Raw genomic sequence first — 25,600 nt, 5'->3', positions numbered from 1 at the left:
CCTCGAGTGGTTTGGAACTGCTGTAGCCACTCTCACCACACCCTCCTCCCTGCCCATGGGAACCCAGAGGGTATGGAAACCTTGGCATTTCCTAGCTATTGGAATGGTCACTTGGAGTAGAGGAAAATAGTCTTAGTTTATACCTCTGTAGGCAGAAGGGCTCAGGATAATTGAATGTGGCTAAAAGAATATCTTTGTACGCTCTCCTCCTGATCTGCGCTGAGCACAATTGGCCATGGTTTAGGATCTGAATCCATAAGTTTTACTGTGCAGGAAACATTAGATCCCAATCCTCCTAGATATTGATTAAAAAAAACAGTCACAAAGTGAAGAAATGCATTAACCTTGAGCAGGAACCATGGAGTGCAATTCGTACCCAAGACTCCCCTTCAAAGGGGATGCCACATGCAGTCATGTATCTATTCAACAAAGCAATGCAAAACAAATGCAAACGAAGCCAAGAGAGAAGTGACCAGGAATGTCCTATGAAGCTATCCATAGTTCCTAGACTTGATATTTTACATTCCCCCAACTATAGGCAAGACCACAAAATGGAAGGCACTCTCCTGCACAAAGCACGATGTGACTGGACACAGATTGCAAACTGTTATTGAGCAGTCACACACAGCAGATGGCATGTGTCTGGCTGGAAAGAGGAAGCTAATGTCTGCCTTGTGATGTAAATGGCATGCCATAATAGTAGAACACAGATGGAAATCCATAGGCTGGACAATAACTGCCTTAGGGATATAGTGAGGCAAATGATGTGGGAACAGCACAGTGTGTCTGCCATGAACAATTGCAGCCACATGGCAGTGGTGAAGTGTTTACTAACTGCACACACATTCAGAGGCACATATCCCATGGCATCAAATTGCTATGTGTGTGACCTCCTGTTGGGAAGTGCCTGGGTCAGCTGTTTCAGTCTGCCTTTCCACCTGCAATCCTGGTCTATAGGTTCCCCCACACCCCAACCTTCTGTATGTGAATCACTCAGTGTTCTTCCTTTCTCTTCTTCTTGCTTACTGTGACACTGCCGGCCTGATACTTACATTTTTCAGGCCTTATTTCTGGCCTTTCTTCAGCTGCAAACCTTTGGTACTATTCATACATTCTGCTCCATGTGCACATTAACGCCAAGAAGCCATGAGCTACTTTGCCTTGTGCACTGATTGAGCCTGTTCCAACCATATGTAGTCAGGGGAGAGTCATAGCATGTAGGGATTTTCAAATGCTCAGCCCCCTTTTCCTGTGGCCATGATCTCTTTTAACAGTTTGCCTGACCACAGAATGTTTTGTTCCAGATACAACGCTTCCTCCTTCCCTATGGAAGGCACTGTCTCATGCACAGCTGCTTCAGTGTCATTCAGCCAGGAGGGGAGGAAAAAAACGGACTGGCTGAGGACTGCAAGAGAATATTTAGCAGGGAGCTGACAAAAAAAGGAGCAGGGAGAGAGAAACAGGAAATCAGTGTGGTGATGGGTCAGAAAGAGAGAATGAGAGAAGGTATGGAAGGGAAGAGAAAAAGCTTGAAAACAGAGAGAGGGAATGAAGATGGAGGAAGCAGAGACACAAAGTGAGAGCAAGAAGAGAGTGAAATAGAGAAAAACAATGTGGAGAGAGAGAGAGATGTACGAAAAGGGAAAAATAAGGAAGGGGAGAGAAAAATGAGAAGATGAAAGATAAAAACCAGTAACAAGCAGAGGAGAATGGAAACCTTTGAGAGTTTTCCCAATTGCCATTCCAAAATATGAAAATGGAGAAAAACTAAAGTAAGCTTAGCCAGAGTTAGAAAGAAGGATTAATTTACACAATAGATAAAAAACACAATGAGAAGCTTGCTTATTTCCTCTGTCTCAGTGTGGTTGGGTTTTTTTTAAGTGTTTCAAAGCAAAAGCGATGGGGAAAATGTCACAAGTTTAAATAAAGATTAAAATATGACATTGCTAATTATGAAAATTTTTGAAGGAACAAAGAAAAGTGGACTCAAGGGATCAAGAAATGGCAGTATACGCTGATGCAAACAACTGGAGTAATTTTGAAACGCTAGATGAAAATAAGCAGAAAGTGGAGGACAATAGGGAAGAGGTTAAATATAATTTTAAAAAATAAAACCATTATAAGCATGAACAGATTCTGTGTGGACTGAGTACATGCTGGTACAGACAAAGGAGAAATAATGCAGCTGAGTTTACTATCCATCATGCGAGTGTCAGAGACCTTATAAAGAAAAAAACTCACACTTTCTTCAATATTTCCAGCATTTTTCTTAGAACAATTGCTAGTTGATATTGCTGAGGAGACAAATAAATATTCGATGGGCTTTTTCTCAAAGATGGCCTCATATATCACTTAGAACTCCCAGCTCAAAGTTTTGTCATGGAATGCTGAGTTAAATAGTAATTGTTTTCACCATCAGAACTGGCTCTTATGCTCTTCATCAATAAGGCCATTATGAGTGATATGGTGTGAAAACTGTATGAAAAGAATCCTTCCTCAATACAAATTCTCCAACAATAACACAGTGCATTTACTAGTATATGGCACCCTTCATCTGAGGATAGTAGATAGATTTAAGAAAAGCTTTCACTAGCCCTGTGTGGTATTTTTTAATTGAAAAACTGTGCCTAGCTCATTATTTTAATATCAGTTTTGTTTCTTCATAAACATTAACTTAGTGTATACTTTCAGACGGGAAGAGCTTTCATTTTAGATGAAGAAAATAAACCAACCAAAAAGATTATATTTATTCTCCATGAGAAAGCAGAGAGTGTGATTTTTCTTTCTGTGTGAGTCTGCATTGAACAGAACATGAAATGGCTGCCTGTCTCTATAGACAGTAGAGTGCATTGGGATTTAAGGTGCAGTGCACAGAAAGTCATAAGTCTTACAAGTAAATACACCACTGAATGCATTTTACCGATGGTTGAACTGAGCTGCAGAGAGATTAAGTGATTTCCTGAAGGTCACACAGTCAGTCAGTGGCAGAATCAGGTTTAGAATCCATGGGCCCAACTCAAAGTGATGCAAAGAGATCTTAAACATCCACTAAATGGGCAACTGGAAATTCCTCCAGCAGGAGGGAATTCTTAGCTGGTGTAAATCTGTTGCAGGTGGCTCTTGATCATAGGAGGTGGAAGCAGGCATCCCAGATACTGGTGAAAGTAGCACTGGACCACACTTCACTCTGATGAAATTCATTGGTAAGCCATAACTTGTTGGAGCAGCCTTTAAGATGTTCAAAATTGCACAGGGAATCAGCCTAGCCCATAGCAAAGCTCTTGATCAGGACACAGGAAGTGACTAAGAGCCATTTTTGTCCCCCTCGCACTTTTACCAAGCAGCAAACTAGTTTTAACTCGAAGCTCCTGCTCTAGCTATTAGAAACACTCATTCCCTTTGGAATCAGATTCTGCCAATGTGGCAGTTTCTTCTGTCATGTGTTCCATCTGCACAACTCTGCAGAGGAATGAAGAGAATAAGAAGCTTTTACCCGTAGGGCAAGATAAATCCAGGCTCACATTCATTTAATGAGGACTACAAATCCCACTAAATGCTCTATTCATTTATAAACCTTTGATAAAGGAGGGAGAGGGGGATGGGAAAGAAAGCTGTATATATCCAAAATGCCCCATACAAATAACATGCCAAGTTTGACTTAAGAAAATGTGCTAATGCTTTGAAATGCCTGTAATAAAGCTTTAATAAGCACACTGCATAATATGTGTTTAAGTGATAATGCTGAAGAAACAGAATGTTTACGGGACAATTTCCAAGTACTACATTCATGCTTTTGAGATGCAAAGACATTCATTTTCCTGTGACAACATTCTAATGCAATTACTTTATTTCTTTTATGCTGTGTAACTGATGGAGGTTCAGTTTCTGTCTGAGGAAACTGAGACACTTGCTAAGATTGCACAGCAGGTCAGCAGCAGAGACAGGAACAGGACCCAAGTCTCTTGACCCCCAATACTAATAGTCATACTAGGTCATACTGCTTTTGGTTGATCTCTCATCTCTTGCTCTCTGGAGTTCCTCAGTTATATTCTCTGGTTCTTTAATATATATTACCCGAAACTGGGCCAGCTAGTAAGCTTAGGGAGGATTAATGACCCACCAAAGTTTGGCAGAAAGCAGCACGTTTATTATATTGATAGCTAAGCTTAAAAGAAGGGGGATGAGGTCACACTCTATTTGCATACTCATGCACAGCACTGGAGATGTCAGAATCCTTCAAGGTAAGTGTCCCACAGCACAGCGATGGACAGTGCGATGAAGGTAAGTTTTCCCGAGGCACGATGGACTGCAACGTGGCGAACCACTAGCCAGGCAGTCTGGGTGAAGGGCCTTCATAGGAGGTACAATCTTGTGAATGCACTGTTAAGCTCATGGCCCCTTCCCCTTTTAAGGACCTGATCCTCATGGTTTGCAACTAGAGATGACTTGGCCACATCTGGTTGGTCCCACTCCACCTCAGGCAGTGTCCATGCATTGGGCGTGTGATCGCTGCCTAATTAGAGTTGCAAACACCCTGTCTACCTGGGAGATCTTCTGACCTTCCAGCTGTTCAAGCCGCATTCGTCCCACAACCATTCCAGGAGGGGGCGGGGGGAAAGCCACTTCACAGGTATTCAAAGAGGGAGAAGATACAAAAAGGGGTGGGGGAGGAAGGTGTAACAGACCTTTTGAACCTACAGGTTATACAGAGCATACAGGTCACTGCTGCTCCTACAACAAAATACCACTTTCAACTCACTCACAAGCTATTGCCTCCCTCATATGCACCCTTAGAACAAATATGACCTCCTCCAAAGTCATGTCTATTGCACATTTCCCTATCCATCAGGATTGTACTTGCTGCTTTGGATAAACTGTTATCATTCCTATTTTTCCTAGGACACTTCCACAATTTAAAGAGTTCTTTTGAAGTTGGGGACACACAATAGTTCTCACTTGCATCTTATTTCCAAATGGACATCCCCTCTCCAAGGCTGTCTGAACTTGATTCATAGCTAAGACATGCTTTTCATGCTAACTGTCCTGACTGGAGGTGTCAACCCAACTCCAGTTTGTTATCTATCTTTTGGGGTTGCATTTTCTTATAGCTCCATCATAACTTTATTTTGCTCCTTATCACATATGACAGACTGACAGATGAATACCTATTTGTCACAGTCACCTAAGTCACATGGCATGTTTCCTATTCCCTTATTGGATAAACAGGTAGAACTCTGATGGGTGGCATTCCCTGCCATATGTTCCCCCTGACCTGAGGGGAATTCCCTAAGAGGTCTTTATAAAGTGATCATAGCAGAGGCCAAAATTTGCCCCAGGGAGTTAAACCATTTCTTCTGAATTTAGGCTACTGTGTATAAATCTTCCTTATGAACCTTTAAACAATCTGTGTTTTTTTTGCATTTCTACCTCAAGCTTAAGATATAGTGCTCTAATGCAGAGGGAAAGCTGCTAGTAAGTTATTTCTCTTACACAGAGCTAACCATATGCTAGTTGGTGTTATCAGCAGAGACCTGTTGAACTGGCAAACTATGGACACTTACTCTTCTAACCTGCTTACAAACACTGTAAGAGCTGATAAGGGACTCACTATCCAAAGTGATAGACAGCAAATGTTGATTTTTCCTATTCCTGATGCAATCGGCTAGACTATGTTGCATTCTGTTGCGTAGTCTAGTGTCACAACACAAGAGGACGTGAGGGGGTGTAGCATCATGGCATTAGAGATGGGCAGCTGGATTGGCTAGTCACACGAATTCCAGTCAACCATCTATGTTCACCTCTGTTTAATGTCTACAGCTCCTTCCATCAGTCAGCCTCATTTGGAGAAAGCTGCCTCATTTATATGAGCTAACAGCGGTAAGTATTGGTAAAAGTTTTACTTTTGAGCACCTAAGCCAAACTTTCATTGAACAGATCTGTTTACTTCCCTTTTCCCACTATAAGGCTATGTACATACTACGGCTTATGTTGACAGAACTTATTTCACTCAGGCGTATGAATAATCCACCCCGAGAGACAGAAGTTACACTGACATAAGCGGTGTCACTGCCACATGCAGAAGTGGTTTTATTATGCCAATGGGAAAGCTCTTTCCTAGGCTAGGTCTACACTTGGGGGAGAGTAGAGTGTCAACCTAAGATAAGCAACTTCAGCTACATGAATAGCATAGCTGTAGTCGGCATATCTCAGGTCGATTTACCTGGCCGTGAGGATGGTGGCTAGTCGACCGCTGCCCCGTCGACTCCACTTCTGCCTCTTGCTGCAGTGGAGTTCCAGAGTCGACAGCAGAATGATCAGGGATCGATTTTATCACGTCTACACTAGGTGCGATAAATCGATCCCCAATAGATCGATCACTACCCACCGATCCAGCAGGTAGAGTAGACATACCCGCATTGGCATAGAGCATCTTTACCAGATGCATTAAAGTAGCATGCCATTACAGAACTGTACATATAGACATGCCCTTAGTCTCACTGTCCTGAGCCTCACCTCACCATGACTACTTAAATCCCATTGTAATTACAAAAACTGCACTGATAGAAAAATAGCAGTTCATCTGCCTCAAACTGTGTGTGTGGGGGGGAAACAGTAACTACGTCTCAAGTGTAAATAATGAGAAAGAAAGAGACTTTGTGCTTTTTTAAAAGGTCCTTAATCAATCACAGAAAAAAGTCACCCTCAGCACTCTCAAGAAATCCAGTAAAAAGAAAAGCTTGTTAGATAGAAAGTGCTTGACAAATCTGGTAACGAACCTTTCCCACAGGATGCTTTAAAAGGGGCTAAAATAGCTAACACAGGCAGCAGAGACTCAGAATTGTAACTGTTCAGACAGTGCCCTTGCAAAAAAGAGCAACTAAGACATGTAATTCCATTCTACAAGAACACAAAACTGAGATAATAGAAAACATCAAGTCAACTATTCACTGAATCTGCTAAAATAATTATTTATTTTATCATCATTTGATTTGAAGGATCTAACAGAGCCCTGTCAAAATTAAGCCTTTGAAAATTTAGGCAACAAGAAATGTCCTTTTATTGAAAAAAAGTTTGATTTATCTGAATTTTCAGCAAAAAATTAATCTTGAAAACACCCAGAATTCTAGCTTTTCATTACAAAAAACCCCAAACATTTCTGCAATAACAATTAAAAAAATTTTTTTTTAAATATTTACCATTTTCTGACCAGCTCTACTTTCTAGCCCATTAGGCAGAAATTGAGTTTACAGTCTTGTAAGATAGGTCACCTCCATCAACAGTTTACAGTCTAAACAAAACCAGACAAACAAAGGAAGAATAAAACATGTCAGTCAAAGGTTTCCAAAATTCAAAATTTCTATCCCCATAGCAAAGGAGCAGTAAATTGGTTATTTTTGTTCCACATTTCCTTCCAGAGATAGCAACCACCACAACACTATTACTATGCACTGAGTCACTGTGGCGCCAGGGAGCTCATAAAAATCAGAATATATATAGACCTGGTATATCAATCTAGTTCATCCTCATACCAGCGCAGTGCCCTGGTTTACCAAATACAGACAGTCTTCGACTTTACAACATCTGAGTTATGACGAATGGCACTTATGTTTATAAATTGTCATCATGGGTTTTGACTTTACGACACTGAATCTGACATTGATCCTATGGGAAATTCGAGTTATGACATTTTCGACTTATGACACGATTTTCAGGAACCAATTGTGTTGCAAGTCTGAGGACTGCCTGTAGTGCAATGGCTCTCAAACATTTTTATTGGTGACCCCTTTCACATAGCAAGTCTCTGAGTGTGACTCCCTTTATAAATTAAAACACTTTTTTATATATTTAACACCATTATAAATGCTGGAGACAAAGTGGGGTTTGGTGTAGAGGTTGACAGCTTGCGAATCCCCCCATGCAATAACCTTACAATCCCCTGAGGGTTCCAAACCCCCAGTTTGAGAACCCCTGCTGTACTAAGAAAATACTTTTTAAATTTCTTTTATACAAAAGAACCATCATTTCTACTTAAATTGGCCAAACGATGTTTGATTTTCAGTCTGACAAAAATTGGGCAAAATTTTACAATAGAAAAAAAAGCGGTAACTAAAGTCCCTGAAATTCCTCAACTTGGCAAAAGATTCATGAAGTGGGATCTAGATTTCTGTAAAAGCAGCAAAGAATCCTGTGGCACCTTATAGACTAACAGACGTTTTGGAGCATGAGCTTTCGTGGGTGAATACCCACTTCTTCAGATGCATGTGGTGGAAATTTCCAGGGGCAGGTATATATATGCTAGCAAGCAAGCTAGAGATAACGAGGTCAGTTCAATCAGGGAGGATGAGGCCCTGTTCTAGCAGTTGAGGTGTGAAAACCAAGAGAGGAGAAACTGGTTCTGTAGTTGGCAAGCCATTCACAGTCTTTGTTCGATCCTGAGCTGATGGTGTCAAATTTGCAGATGAACTGAAGCTCAGCAGTTTCTCTTTGAAGTCTGGTCCTGAAGTTTTTTTGCTGCAGGATGGCCACCTTAAGGTCTGCAATAGTGTGGCCAGGGAGGTTGAAGTGCTCTCCTACAGGTTTTTGTATATTGCCATTCCTAATGTCTGATTTGTGTCCATTTATCCTTTTCCGTAGAGACTGTCCAGTTTGGCCGATGTACATAGCAGAGGGGCATTGCTGGCATATGTTGGCATATATTACATTGGTGGATGTGCAGGTGAATGAACCAGTGATGGTGTGGCTGATCTGGTTAGGTCCTGTGATGGTGTCGCTGGTGTAGATATGTGGGCAGAGTTGGCATCGAGGTTTGTTGCATGGATTGGTTCCTGAGCTAGAGTTATTAAGGTACAGTGTGCAGTTACTGGTGAGAATATGTTTCAGGTTGGCAGGTTGTCTGTGGGCAAGGACTGGCCTGCCACCCAAGGCCAGTGAAAGTGTGGGATCATTGTCCAGGATGGGTTGTAGATCCTTGATGATGCGTTGGAGGGGTTTTAGCTGGGGGCTGTATGTGATGGCCAGTGGAGTCCTGTTGGTTTCTTTCTTGGGTTTGTCTTGCAGTCAGGAACACTATCCCTGATGATGCCACAGCACAACTGGCTGCTGAGCTCTGTGTCTTTATACTTACACACAACTATTTCAAATTTGATGACAATATATATCTCCAGATCAGTGGCACTGCTATGGGCTCCCGCATGGCCCCAGAATATGCCAATATCTTTATGGCCGATCTGGAACAACGCTTCCTCAGCTCTCGTCCACTCACGCCCCTTCTCTACCTATGCTACATTGATGACATCTTCATCATCTGGACCCATGGGAAGGAGACTCTGGAAAAATTCCACCACGATTTCAACAGCTTCCACCCCACCATCAACCTCAGCCTGGACCAATCTACACAGGAGGTCCCACTTTCTTGACACCACGGTGCAAATAAATGATGGTCACATTAACACCACCCTATATCGAAAACCTACCGACCGCTATGCCTACCTTCATGCCTCCAGCCTCAATCCCGGACACCTCACACGATCCATTGTCTACAGCCAAGCACTGAGGTACAACCGCATCTGCTCTAACCCCTCAGACAGAGACCAACACCTACAAAATCTCCACCAAGCATTCTCAAAACTACAATACCCGCACGAGGAAATAAGGAAACAGATCAACAGAGCCAGACGTGTACCCAGAAGCCTCCTACTGCAAGACAAACCCAAGAAAGAAACCAACAGGACTCCACTGGCCATCACATACAGCCCCCAGCTAAAACCCCTCCAACGCATCATCAAGGATCTATAACCCATCCTGGACAATGATCCCACACTTTCACAGGCCTTGGGTGGCAGGCCAGTCCTTGCCCACAGACAACCTGCCAACCTGAAACATATTCTCACCAGTAACTGCACACTGCACCATAATAACTCTAGCTCAGGAACCAATCCATGCAACAAACCTCGATGCCAACTCTGCCCACATATCTACACCAGCGACACCATCACAGGACCTAACCAGATCAGCCACACCATCACTGGTTCATTCACCTGCACATCCACCAATGTAATATATGCCAACATATGCCAGCAATGCCCCTCTGCTATGTACATCGGCCAAACTGGACAGTCTCTACGGAAAAGGATAAATGGACACAAATCAGACATTAGGAATGGCAATATACAAAAACCTGTAGGAGAGCACTTCAACCTCCCTGGCCACACTATTGCAGACCTTAAGGTGGCCATCCTGCAGCAAAAAAACTTCAGGACCAGACTTCAAAGAGAAACTGCTGAGCTTCAGTTCATCTGCAAATTTGACACCATCAGCTCAGGATCGAACAAAGACTGTGAATGGCTTGCCAACTACAGAACCAGTTTCTCCTCTCTTGGTTTTCACACCTCAACTGCTAGAACAGGGCCTCATCCTCCCTGATTGAACTGACCTCGTTATCTCTAGCTTGCTTGCTAGCATATATATACCTGCCCCTGGAAATTTCCACTACATGCATCTGAAGAAGTGGGTATTCACCCACGAAAGCTCATGCTCCAAAACGTCTGTTAGTCTATAAGGTGCCACAGGATTCTTTGCTGCTTTTACAGATCCAGACTAACACGGCTACCCCTCTGATACCAGATTTCTGTGCAACTTAAAATAAAAAGCCTCAGTTGACAGTAAAATAGCTTTTTGCTAAAACAAAAAATCTTAAATTACTTATATCAATTTTCTGTTTGGAAAAGCACATTCAGTGTAGACAACAAACTTCCCCTAGTAAATAATTTGGCAGAAATCTGGGCTGTTGTCCACAAAATGAAAAAAAGCCTGCAAAAATAAGTAGCTTGATTACTAGCAAACTGAGTGGCTCATCTCCAGGGAATGCATATGATAACACTGGTCTACAGCCAAAATGCTTCTGAAATAAATGTAGTCCAGCTTTACTAATTCTGGGTCACTGAGAACGAAAATGATGCTTAAAATTGTTGATTGGCTCTAGTTTTCAAGATATGCTATTGGGTCAGTATATACGACCCTTGACTTGGGAATAGCGGAGGATAAGTGAGTTATAAAGGGAAAGGATCTCAATTTAAACCAGAAATGACTAAAACACATCTTTGACTGGATCTATGAATAAATCTATGACTGGGTTTGGACAGTACTTTCTTTTTAGGCAAAACAATGAATGATGCAATCTGAAGCTGGTATTGCATCATACATGATATGAATTGCATCATGTTATTCCTAGAAGTCATGGATGATGCAATCATAATGAAGCTTACATCACTCTGCTGAACAAATTGCCCTATATCAGCTCTAGAAATCATACAGTGTCATGCTCTCTTATTTGTCAGTGTTTGATTTTGCAAAGGGACCTACGGGTAAAAGCTTCTTATTCTCTTCATTCCTCTGTTTAGCCAAAGTGAGCAGAGATGCCTCGTGCTTGTGTGAACAGTGCAGATAACTTCTGCTATGTTTGTGGTGAAGTGACTTTTGCATCCCAAAAGCACAGTATAAGCCTATCATCTTTATTTTGGCTGCAAAATTGGAGATCAGGACAAGAGGTGGGCCCCACACATATGCTGCAACACTTGTGCAACAAATCTTGGCCAGTGGTTGAACAGGAAAAGGAAATCTATGCCTTTTGCAGTGCCAATGATTTGGAGAGAGCCAACAGATCATCCCAGCAATTGTTACTTCTGCATGGTGCCTCCAGTTGGGAAAGGTGTGTCAAAGAAGAAAAAGTGGACTGTGCATTATCCAAACATTCCATCAGCTATATGCCCAGTACCCCACGGAGAAGGACTGCCGCTTCCTGATACACCAGAATCATTCTCACTTGAGTCAGATGAGGAAGAGGAAGAGGATGAAACTTCTGGTCCTGAACCATCAATGTCACAGGATCCACATTTTCTCCCATCCTCCTCCTCTGAACCACACCACATAACACAAGGTGAACTGAATGACCTTGTCAGGGATTTGGAACTCCCCAAGAGTAAGGCAGAGCTGTTGGGCTCCAGACTACAGCAGTGGAATCTCCTGGCAGGCTATCAGGGCAAATGGAGCCCATCAATGCTTGCAGACTATTGCTGGACAGTGACAAGAGATGCTCCATTTAATGAATACAAGAGACAAGCCAAGAAGCGCCGAGTAGACACTGAAGAGGACTAAACTATGTACATAATAGTTTTTTGCCTTTTGTTTCATAATAAATTTTATTTATATAACCCTTTTGCTGATTTTTAAAGTGTTACATAAACAGGACAGGTGAAATATTATCATGTAAAGCAACCATAAACACATGAAAAGACCTAGGTTTACAATTTTTGATTAAAACCCTACTATCTACCCAATATACATAGACATAAAATGTAAAAACTTAAATATCTTAGAAACAGTAGCCAATCAGTTGTTTTAATTGTCATATTTGAATTCAGCACATCAAAATACATAATAAATATCGCATTTTATCTCTGAAACAGACGACTTTTCAAAAATTGTAGACCAGTGTTATCTAGAGTTATATCTTTATCAGATAAGGGTAAAATGAGATGATCCCTTGATATTGCCAGTTAGATTTTTATTGTAGTTTTATCACACACACACAGAAAGGCAATTTTTGTAAAGTTGCATATTTCCCTTGCCATCTTAGCACACTTATCATATTCCACTGAATTCAAAACATCACTAGTGTAATAACCTAGGACATAAGGGGAGGATGGGCAGGTTGACCATGATTTAATTCTAGTTTGCTTAATATGACAGCCCTGGTCAAGCTCCCCCCATGGATACTCACCATTTATCTCTTCATAGACGTGTACTAATTGAAGTACACAAACACGGGCTTTGGAAAGGTTTGTAACACAGTTACTTTTTAGAGAGAATAGGATATAAACAACCTACATGCCTTTCCCTACCTCTGTTTCCTCACTACCCTTAAGTAGTTTCTGGTCAGTGCCCAGCCCTCATGGCTTCACTCATTCATGGAATGTCTTTTTTGTCCTGGAGCCAACTTCCTTCATCTCTCTCTAAAATGGCTGGTGAGAGATTTGTGTTGTTGTTTTTTTATATAACTTTTGGATTCTTTTGTCAGCCTCATCAAGTGATCAAAGTCCCCCAGCAGGTAATCCATTGCTTTGCTCATCCATTGTATTGCCCAAGGAGATGTATTCAAATGTTAATGAGTTTTAGTAGTCCACTCATGCAACCCACTCATGGCTACACAACACACACTAGTCTACTAAGCATTCCCCACTACCAGCAAGTGTCTTGGGAAAAAAGTTTACTCCTTAAGGTAATAAGCAGAACACGATTAAATAGGGAAAGTGAATCCCATATTTCATAAAAATAATGTCAAAATCCCCAACATTTTCCACAGTTAGTGCTGCATCAAACTCAGCTATCTCCATTCAGGGGTGTGGTATTAATCTTTTTTCCTGGTTTTGCTTTGATTCTTTGGGTTTGAGCAAAACTGCCAACTACCGCTGGCTAATGTACTTTCCAAACAATACCATAAACTTTCCTACATTCTCTTGAAAGTCATCCCAGGCTCACTCGAAATAGCCTATAATCTGATTCAGTTTCTCCAAAAAGGTCTGCAACAGAGGGAGGCAGGAAACAGTTTTCCCATCTATGAAAATTTTCCCGGTTTTGAAAAGCATTCCCATCCCACATCAGGACCAAAATCAACATGTTTCATAAATCAAATATTTGAAGAAAAAAAAAACAGTTGGCTCTGATCAATTGAAATATTTTGTTTTGACAATTTTGAAACATTGTTTCAATTTTGAACTTTTGTTTTTCACTATAATTAGCTTACTTTTCTAAATTAAAAGTTTATTTGAACCAGAAAACAAGAATTATTTTGAAAATATTGAAACAAAACATTCTGACAATTTCTAAGCATTTTTAATAAAAAACATTGAGTCAAAGAGCATATCAGAGCAGACCCTGCCCCCCACCCAAAAAAAAAATTAGCATTTTTCCTATGAAAAAACACTGCACCAAAAAAATCCCAACTGGGTCTATTCTTGTGTTAAATCCTGGTGCCACTGAAGTCAGTGGCAAAATTCCAATTGTCTTTAGTGAGGGGCCAGGATTTTACCCTGGAATATGACTCAAGTTTTGGATTGGGGTTAATGCAGAAAGAGTGCACTGCTGTAGTGATGACCCATTTTCTCATTCCAGTACAGCTATGTCCCACTTCTAATCCTCCACATAATCTCTCATTAGCCTGGATCTTCCCCAGAATGGCTCCTACTGATATACATGAGATCCTAGTACACTAATATCTAGCACAAGAGGGCACAGGACAGAGACGAGGAATAAGTCTTTTTGTTCAGTTTTCATAAAATGGTCAAAACCAGCTTGCAGTCAGACCCTTTCTATTAGATCCTGCCTAGGCAGACTCAAACTGATCTGAATCCTTCCATTCTAGATGATGCTATATCAAAGTTGGGGTAAGGCAGGGAGCAAAGGGAAACCAGAAACTGAGATGAACTTCAGGGAACGAATCAGTTGGTTCCAGCTGGAAGCACTGGATGATAGTCTATGCTCATACCTGCCCTGACTCATCTCATGTATTGATATGGCCTTTTATTCATAAACTGGTGCATTTGGCAAGGGAGTTCATAGTTAGTTAGTATGAAATATAGGGGTTTTACTTACTTCTTTAATCCATAGGAATTTTTGCCCCTATTTGAAAGAAACAGTTTGTTTTCTCCAGGCACCTGCAATTTCTTCTCAGCCATTGTTTTACTTCTGAGGTGATATTGGGTCAGACTATTACTTTATAAATAGAAGAAACCAGGTGCTTTTTGGTATCAGTGTAATTAAGCAATTTAATGAAAATCTGTTAAACTGTGTCCATCCTTCCATGTGAATGTTCAAGGCTGAAATCAGCATGTTGCTGCCTGTGTATGTGAGTGCATGCTGCTTAAATGTAACTTTGCTGTCACCAACAGGTTTTCACGTGAATTAAATGTTTTTATCTCAGTGGTTTTTCACTGTATAAGACAAGCTAAAAATAAAGGGCCTGATTCTGCCAGACTTGCTTATGCCAAAAAGTCCCATTTTCTTCATTTCAGAGATGCTACTCATGGTGAGTAATGGGGTAAAATCTGACCCAGAGGAAGCAGATAAACCTAATATTTTTCAGAACATTTCATGCTAAAGAAATGGAAAATAATTAAACAACCAAATAGTAAATCTTGGCAAGCAATCTCTCCGATTTTCAAAAGGGCATATGGAAATACATCAGGTAGCATGTCAGTTCTGATTTCTCAGAGACTCCCAGTTTATCCCTCTGTTCTTATAACAGAATCATCCATATCCACGACCTGAGACAATTGATTGGCCTCAATTAACTAGCTATTTTTACAGCTTTTGCTTTGCTTCTGCTGGATATGTTATGTAAAAGATTTTACTATAGACTGATCTGCCTGCCTGTCTGATGTGTACTAGGTGCTTGTCTCCATGGTATCTCAGTGCTTGACCAGAAAATAAAAAAGGTAATTCATGAAGCCAAGGAAACATTTTTGAAAAAAGAATCAGTAAAGAAAAGCCATTGATAACACATTAGAAAAAGATTTTAGGGCAAGGCTGTGCCTTTAGGCACCAGTCTGAGCAAGGGGTGATGTGTAAACTGCCTCACCCCACCAGTAGCCTTGGGAAGCACCATGCACAATTCTTACCCTTTCTCCACTTGCTTTAGGCTTATATCTTCAGCAATTTATAGCAACCCCACACAGGCTCAGACATGATGGCTGGCACATTGTGGAGGAGGGTGGAGTCAAAGCTCAGCTCACTACCCACCACTATCCCACTCCCTGCCCACTTACTCCACAGGTTGGGAGACCAAGGCTTTGTCTAAACTAGCACTGTTGTGGTTTTTTTTCACATCCCAACCAATGTAAGTTTCACTGACAAAAGCGCCGGTGTGGGCAGCACAATGTCGCATGCCAATCCTGACTGGAATTGAGCAGGAGGAAGGAAGAAATCATGGCTTAAGTTCATACATATCTATAGAAAATGTTCAAAAACTTCTGACAAAATCGACAAACCTGGATAGAGATTTACTACTACTGCATCAAATCTAGGAGCATCATCAGACCACTTTAACTGCACCAATATAATTAAAATAGTATGACTTCTATGTTTAGACAGAGCCTTAGAATACTCAGATGTCCACTGCTTAACTGGGAATCAGGATGAGAGGTGGGAGAATAGGTTAATATATTTTAGAGAACCGTCATGTTAAAACATCCTCACTTCTGCTTCAACTTTATGCTAAGAGATTAATGAACTGAATATGTTCAGGAACATTCAAAACAAAATAAAAGAAAGGAGTCTGCTTACCACCAGGTAGGTTTTCCCTAGCATTCCCTGCTGTTACGTTAACCTTGCTGTCTTTCAGGATAAATATCTGAGGAGTTATTTGTACACAGTGCTGGAATGTTTACCTTTTGATTACAGATCTTTACACACTATTCATTATTATTGAATGCCAGAACGAAATGCAGCCTAAGGGCCAGTATGCAATTTCCTTCACAAAGAAATACAGTAGAAGTGAGGACAGGGGTTAGACCAAGAGAGATGGTAGATTGGAAAGAAACCTGAGAAACAAAACCCAAACAAACAAACACACACCAAAAACCCACACACAAACCAAAAAAATAGTTTCTGACTATCTCTGTAGCTGCATTGGACTGCCACTTTACAAAACAAACTAATGCATGTACTGTTGGTTGATGGCATATAAAGATTGACTGTGGACCCTATGTGTAATAACTGTTGGACTACTTCATCTGTCCTGTATCTTCTTTCAGAGGAAACAAATGGGTTACAGAATGTTATGGACATATTCATATCCCTTCCAGGTTGTTGACTAGGACCCTGTTACAACCAAAGGAGATACATTGCTTAAAACAATCCTTCCTGGGTTTTGTATAGAGCATGGTACATGCCAGGACAGGACCTTGGGAGTTTAATCAGTGTGGTATGATATTCATGATTGATAAAGCACACAGGGCCTGATCCAGAAATCCACTAAAATCAATGGCAAAGTTATTTTGCTCAACATTCTTATGTACCTCTCAGGGCCTTGAGTGAAGGAATTTGAGATACAGCTTATTACTTATTTAGAAGCATATGATCAAGGTGATTTCCATGCACATTTTCTCAAGAATATTCAAAACTAGTGATGAGCAAATCTCAAAACATTCAGAGTTCCAGTTTGATTTTAATGTGCTCCAAAAATGTTGGCTGCTTATCCAAAGCTTATCCCAACTAGTGGAACCTTTTAAATCCAGATGTGTCTCTTGTCTGCTTGTTACATCACCAGACTCACCTTGCAGAAATTCCAGTAGACTCCATTAGAACTTTATAACATGGCTTCTGTTTTTACTGGTATCTTGATTTCTGAGGGAGAATTTATACTCCAAGGAACCAAACTAGTTGCTGTGCTCCAAAGACTGCCTGCTAACTGGAATCAGTTGGAAATGTTCACGTGGAATGTCCATTAGGGTGAGATGATATAAAATACGATAGTGCTATGTGACTTCATGAACTGACATAATTAATACTGAAATCTTTTACTGTAGAAATAGGCATGCTTGGTATTAGATTTAACCATAGGAGACCAGGCAGTAGCAATTTTTCATCATATAGCATTACATTAGCTTTAATTCTTATTAATAAGATACCAGAGTCATTAACACTATTAAAAATCTAATTATGTTAGCAATTTTCCATCATGTCATATATGAGCAGTTAAGTATTGGTATTTGTTTTTCCTAATGGGATTCAAAAGTCTAATTAAAAGCCTCTCTTTTGTGGTTAAGTGGAATGAATCTTTGCAAGAAACAGGACACTTTTAATAGCTGCAGACAGCTTATTTCCATATATGTTACAGTTCACCAACGGTCCCATTCTCTGCAATGTAAATGACCAAATAAGGATAAGACAGAGGTATGGGCCACTGAGGATGAGTGGATCAGCCCAGAAGTCTGCTCTAATTTACACCATGGAGAGTAAGCTTGCTGGCTGCCACAGCAATATAAGCTTTGCTGCAGCAATATAAGTGTGCAGCAAACTTTCATCGAACAGATCTGTTTACTTCCCTTCTCCCACTATAAGGCTATAAGTGTGTTTTAAAACACTATTCCTTCTTTCCTCTCCCCCTTGGCCAATTCCTGCACTGATGACAGTGATGGAGCCATTGGGAAGATCAATGACAAGTTAATGTTTAGTTAACATTTATTAAGAGCAACATGTTTTCTAAAAACTGCAGACTAAAGGTGTCAATTAGACGACAGAAGCTCCATGAAAGATGAAAGAACTATTATTGTGCGGATGCACTGATGCTTTGCTATCAGTGATTTATTAGTGATGAGATACCAAGTGCTTAAGCTTATCGGTAGCAAGTGAAGAAAGTATGAACTAACAATTATTGCTGTTGGTTTTTTAGCGTGTAGCCTTGTCCCCCACGTGACCCCATCGGTACATCCAATGTGTTCTTCTGAACTTACATTATGACTTCAATGGGAATAACATTTAAAATGCAAATTCCAGCATTAAGATAGCCAAACTGCAAGATTAAGCATGATGAAACCAGTCTTACCTTAAGTATACCATAGGTAACAGTACCCAGCAAGCCAACTTCACTGTAGCAAAAGGATGGACCAGATTCTCCACTTTTTTGCATACTGGTGCAGTTACTCACACCTGTGACAAGTAACTATAAAGTGGGTACAAGATGCTACACAAATCTGAATGGTAGCAATTTACACCCACCTCGCAAACGTGCAAATGACTGCTCAAAGTGCATGGCAGTGGACAATCCAGCCCTGTTAGTCATCCAGTCTGTGTGTAGCTAACCTGCACACAAAACCAGACTCTCTACAAACCTAGCAAGGAGGGAATCTTAAAAGACCCACAGTTGGGAAGATTATCCAAACATCTGACCTACTACAGGCTCTCTTGCTTCTACAAACTCCATTCTTACAATGAAGGACTATTGGTCCTCTCTGGTGTCCCTCTCTGGTGTCTATATTGGGTGAATCACTCCCCCATTCACTGTTTGTTAGGGGGGTATGTGGGAGAGAGGTGATCTTCATAGATTTCCTTATATCTCAGTTGTCCTTCCATGATGGAGACAACTTAGTAAGTGGCTCCCAACCCCTCACTGCAGCAAAGAACAATGAACAGAGCCACATCCTCCAAGCAAATGAACCAGACTAGTTTTTACTAACTCTCCTAACCATGTGCCAATCCAAAAACCAGAATCAATACCATGTGGCTCGTGTTAGTACTCTTTCCATTCCACTAATATCTTAGAAGGATGTTAAACAGCAGCTACTAAGATTAGACATTTTTAACTTAGTGGGTCCAGAAAACTTTCATTCAAAACTTTTTAAAGAGTGGCTAATGACCTCGCTGGACTGTTAATGTTGATGTTCAATAAGTCTTGAAACACAGGGGAAGTTCCAGAAGACTGAAAGAAAGTTAAGGGTGTGGGTAAAAGGATAAACAGGATGACTTCATTAATTATAGGCCTATTAGTCTGACATGAGTACCGGGCAAGATAATGGAGTATCTAATATCAATCTCAGATAATAAAGAACTAAACAAAGGTAATGCACTTATGCCAATTATCGGTTTATGGAAAAATAGAATCTACCAAACTAACTATATCTTTTTTTGACGAGATTACAACTTTGGTTGATAAAAGTAATATGTTGCTATAATAGACTTTTGTAAAGTATTAGACTTGGTATCACATGATATGTTGATTTAAAACACTAGAATGATATAACATTAACATTGCCCCCATTACATGAATTAAAGTTGGCTACCTGATAGGTCTCACACTGTGGTTGTAAATGAGTACTCGTCATTGAGCGGATGTTTTTCTAGGGGGATCACACAGAGATCAGTTCTTGGCTCTATGCGATTTATTTATTTTTTATCAGTGACGTGGAAAAAAAACAAAATTGTCACTAACAAAGTTTGTAGATGATACAAAAATTGAGGGAGCGGTAAATAATGAAGAAAGGTCACTGATACAGAGAGATCTGGATCTCTTAGTAAGCTAGGTACAAGGAAACATGATCCAGTGTCTGGAAGTAGAAGCTAGATAAACTCAGACTGGACATAAGATGTACATTTTTTATCAGTGAGGGTAAATTAACCATTGATACTTTTATCAAAAGTCACAGTGGATTCTCCATCATTGGCAATTTTTAAATCAAGATTGAATATTTTTCAAAAATTTACTCTAAGAGACTTAGAATGCCATATTTCTAAGACTGAACTGCATTTGTGCAGTATCACCAAAGCACGTTAAAGAAGAAAAGAAAGGACAACTCATCTCAAGCTTTTTCAATCTCCACCAGTGATGTACTGGACAGCATTGTTAACATAGGATACCGACTTCATATTTATTTCCTTGCTTCTATCTAAGTTCCCCTTTTAAATTGGGTACCACTGTCATTCCTGCCACAGATCTCTAAGAATCCCATAGAAATGACAGAAAAGAGCATACTGTTTAGAATGCACTAAATTATGCAACAAGTGTCAGGTACAGTCAACAAAAGTTCCCTAAGGGTGGCTCATGAACCCTATTGGGATTAAAAAAATGTCTTTTTTGCGGGGAGTGTCTTGAATTGGATTCTTCTTTCCCCTCCTTTGTAGCTCTGTAGCTTTCAGGAGCTAAAAAATCACTTCCTATAGAAGTACCGTCCTCAGCACTTTGTTGATGATCACACTTTCTGCCTTCGCCTCTCTTGCTGTCTCTGTAACTCCCACAGACACACAACACTTCAATCCCTTTTGCTTGCCTCACACACTAACTAAAACTCTTATTCCACAGGAGTACATGATGCTGTGATCTTATTATTTGTTCCATTTTTATTTCATGGTAAGTGCCACTGGCTTTCCATTTGTCTGGGCTTTCAAATCTATGAAGCAATGAGGAATATTCTGAAGGGAACATTCACACTCTGGAAGAGGAAGCGAAGGAATGGGAATATGAAAAGGTCTTTTCTGCATGATTCCATGATGCAAATTAAGCATCTTAAAAAAAAAATCTCTTTCTTAAGATGCTCATTGACAAATCAAAATGCAGGACAAACCTCCACCACATTCCAATCGTGGTATCACGATGCAAAAAAAATCATGCAATATAAAATTGGAGTGACAAAGCAAGCATCCTTGATCATAAAAGAAAAGGAAATAGTTCATTCTATGGTTCTGATCTTAAACAAAAATTATATATTTATTTATTTGATTAATTAATGAGGCAAATTTCCTTTTAGTAACTAGGACAAACACAAAAAAGACAGGCCTGAAAATGTTGGTATGGGTGGCAACTCACAGCAAAGTCACATCGACACATTATGCACTCAGACACAGAGACACACACATCCAGGTCTAGAATGAGAAGTTGATTCACTGGACGAACAGCTGGAAAACTGAAAGTTTTGGCCCGTAGTGGAAGGGCTCACACAGGGGTGCTGGAACAATTGTCATAGTGGTGATGCTGAGAGCCATTGAAATAAACTGTAAATCCTATATATAATGGACACTATTTCAAGCGAGGAGGTGCAACAGTATGCCCTGCACCCCTAGTTCCAACACCTATCCGCTCACAGTATTCACCATGAGCAATCTGATTAATTTAGTTCTTTCTTTTGTTTACGGATTGCCCATGAACAAACTGTTGTTTTTTTCTTTTTTTTTTAAATAAATTTGCTGATAAAGGGTTTGATCTAAATCCCACAGTGGTCAATGGATATACTCCCACTGACCTCAGAATGCTTTGCAGCAAGTACAAAATGCAACTCTTTGGCTAATACTTCAGGTAAATAAATTTCAGCCACTAGGTGGCTCACAAACTGCTAATTGCAAGTATTCATCCCATATTCACTGTGGGTGAATTTGAATCCAGTGCAAGGAACCTGCACAAAGTCTATGCACTTAAGTCCTACTTTGAGCATTTAAATGAGACTTGGTTGGTGCGTAAACCTGGGCTGCCTTCTGTACAGGCTGAATTTCATCATTAGAATTATGTGACTGGTCACTTGGTATTATTTCTGCTCCCTTACTGGATAACAGTAACTTGTATCATTTCCAGCTCAAATATGTGTGTCCACGTGTGACCAAATGTACTCAGGTCAGGTGAATACTAGCTTCCCTCAAACATGCATGTTAACAAAACCCTGCCTCTCGGAATGCTCCCAAACAGTGAATAAAAATGGGCTGCAAAGGCAGTGAATTGTATTCACTCAGTTTATTGACACTAATGATCATTATAACATCCACCCAGATTTAGTCTGAAGCTTCTACATTGCAATTTGCAGGTTTGGTTCTGGGAAGCTGGTCCCTTTTACTGAATTAGTCAAAGTTTATTTTAATTTACAGATGGGCTTAATAGTACAAAAGAAAAGTTTAATGTTAAATGCCACTCCATTGGAGGTTGTAAAATCCATTCCATATAAGTAACAGCTGTTATTGCTGAAAAATATGTATGTATTGCACAGTGTGCACGTAGAATACTAAATGAAACATGAATGAATAGCTTTCCATAAGAGGCCTCCTGCCTTTAATTAACTAATCAATTTTCAAGGGTATGAATAAATGTTAATAGCAAAAGTTTAATGCCAATGCATAATAAATAAACTTAAATATCACTGGCATATATTTTGAAACATCAAAGGAAGCAGAAGAAAAAGGGAATTGTAAACGTGAGAAGTCTGAAAGAAAATGAAGTTTAGGTGACCTAATTAAAGGCTTTTCCTTGGCAACAGAAAGACATCAAAGTGCTGCTTCTGAAGTTCCTGCATCGAACAAACAGTCTCAAATTAAAAGATTGCATTAATTTCGTGGAATGAGTCAGAGAACTACAGCCTGTTTCTGTGGCAACATGAGAAAATTATGGTTAGTTTTATAATCAAAATGGTCCAGTTATGTAAGAGAATGTATTTTTTATTTTCACCTTTTCACTCACTGAAAGATACAAGAAAGAAACCTCTCAGAAATTAATGATGCATTTTCCATGACTGACAGCTGGAGATTGGGTGCTCGACAATACAGCTACTTGTTTTATATTGTTCTCACTTAATAGCTTTATGAAGCAAGATGAATAGTTGAAGTCTTCACTTTGGCTGTGATTCAGAAGGATCTAAACTGCTGATGTCTTTGTGGTTACAAGACCAGATTGTGGATCTTTGGCAACTGATTTTGTTAGGAATGGAACTGAAGTCGACCATCCTAGAGGGAGCTCATGGAAACATTGGTCTGTGACCAGGGGCGGCTCCAGGCCCCAGAACGCTAAGCGCGTGCTTGGGGTGGCAAACCACTCGGGGCGCTCTGCCAGTCGCTGTGAGGGCGGTAGGCAGGCTGCCTTCGGCGGCGTGCCTGCGGGAGGTCCGCTGAAGCCGTGGGACCAGCGGACCCTGCACAGGCAAGCCGCCGAAGGCAGCCTGCCTGCCGTGCTTGGGGCGGCAAAATGCCTAGAGCCGCCCCTATCTGTGACAGAGCAAAATGGCCAGATTCTTAACTAATATAAGTCAGCTTAGTTTCCATTTAAGCCAATGGAGTTTTGTTAATTTATACCAGCAGAGACTCTGGCGCAAGGCTCTGGGAACATAAATGAAGTGGAATCATAGCCACACCCTTTGAAAACCTGCAGTATGTATTCCCATCTGCCAGAGGCCAGCTCTGCTGATGAGTGAGGACGGCAGAGGCAGGAGATTGCTTTCAAGAGATTGCTTCTGCAGATGCCATCTCCCCAATCCATGCTGTGTCAGGCACAATTGAGTCCATAATGTTAATTTTAATAGATATGAGCTAAGGGAGTGAAATTATATCAAATCCATCAAATTGGTTCATTTCATGATAAAATTAACATCATGTTTCAATAGCAAAGTGTTTTCAAAATCATTTTGCTCATCCACCATATACCTCAAACTTTCAGGACACAGATCAAATATACGGAGTGCAATCTATGCATCAAACATTCCTAGGTCATTAATCAGAAGGAGCCTAACCTCTTGGAAATACAGCTGTCAAGAATGGCTGGTTTCCAGGACTTCTTATAAATAGTCTAAATTTAAAAAATGCATAAACACAAAGAGGGTAATTTTCATTGCTGAAGTTAATCCTTTTTTTTATGTTTTACACATCTGCATGCATTTTCATCTGGATTGCATAAATGTATATAAATGTGTTCTCTCTTTCTGTTTGCAATATTCCTTTGTACATACATCGCACACACACAATCCATTGATTAATTTTTATTTTTCCAAATTTCTTTAATGTTGTCTCTCTCAAGAGCTCAGACTTCTATAGGTGTGCCAAATACATTTGACTGCTTTACTCCCATAAACTGATCAGTTTATGCCATCATTTACACCACTGCTTGGGACAGAGTGCAGGCACCAAAGAGGTGAACCTGCACTCTGATCTCTAGGACACAAATTGGTTCCCCCAGAGAAAGCTGACTGAGCTACTTAGATTGTCAGGCTGGGTCACAAAAAGAGACAGCCGATCAGTCCAGAAGGATAAAGAGGGAAAGAAAGGAAGTGCAGGGAGAGAGGAACACAGAGGTGTTGGGGAAGGGAGATTCGACTCAGCTTGCTCTGCTTCTCTTGATGTTCAAGGCATGAAGATCTCCAGGAAGTTCAGTCATTTTGCAATCCTCAACAATATGTGTTGTGGTTTGTGGATGCCGCACTGACATAGTGGATTATCTCTAAAACACCACTGAAACTCCAGTGCAGCACAAATTCCATGTCCGATATGAAACCAGTTCAGAAGGCTCCATTGCCTTTGTGGTAAATCAAAGTCAGGTTGACAATGAGTGAGGTCCGAGACAAGATAATTATTTGTCACTTTCTGTGTGGACCATGAAGCTTACCATATGTCCTCTACCATAAATTACTCAACTGATAAACTTATCCACAATGGGCAACATGAAGGCAGATGACCATGTGGTGGATTAAACAAGTCTTTAGCAGTGGATGTGGCATATCATGCAATTTTGTCAGGAGCTTTGCTACGCTTTCCTCTCTGTGAAAACTGGCCAGAGCAACATTGCAGAGAACTGGATGAGATGGAAGAGGAGTAGATTTAAGTGTGCCTGAAATAATACACAAGGTGGAATTAAGTTGTATGTCAATCATCTTTGTGTGAGATGAGCAAGCCCAAACTGGAGCGCAATACTCAACTCCTGAATGTCATTCCAGCCAGTTTTACAAGCAGGTTGTGGTGCATTTTGACCTTAGTCGCTGTATTTGTAAGATGGTTATGATATGCGAGAGTTCTATCCAACATCATGCCTAAATAGACTGGGTTTGAATCATGCCTTTTTTGCTGACCATTGAGAAATATGTTCAGCTCTCTGCCCACTTGTGCATGATGTAAGTGATCTGACTTGACAGTCTGGCTTCCATTTGTTATCAGGTGCCACTGATGACAATAATTCCCCTTAGCCACTATATCTGGGTTCAAAACACTCAATTATGTCAAAGAAATGTGACTGAGTGTAAATCCTTACTATTATTTATTATTTGTATTACCCTAGCACCTTGGAGCCCTAATCATGGAGCAGAATCCCACT

Source organism: Gopherus evgoodei, chromosome 8 (genome assembly GCF_007399415.2).
Source record: "Gopherus evgoodei ecotype Sinaloan lineage chromosome 8, rGopEvg1_v1.p, whole genome shotgun sequence".
Lineage (NCBI taxonomy): Eukaryota > Metazoa > Chordata > Testudines > Testudinidae > Gopherus > Gopherus evgoodei.
This window is presented reverse-complemented; position numbering follows the sequence as displayed.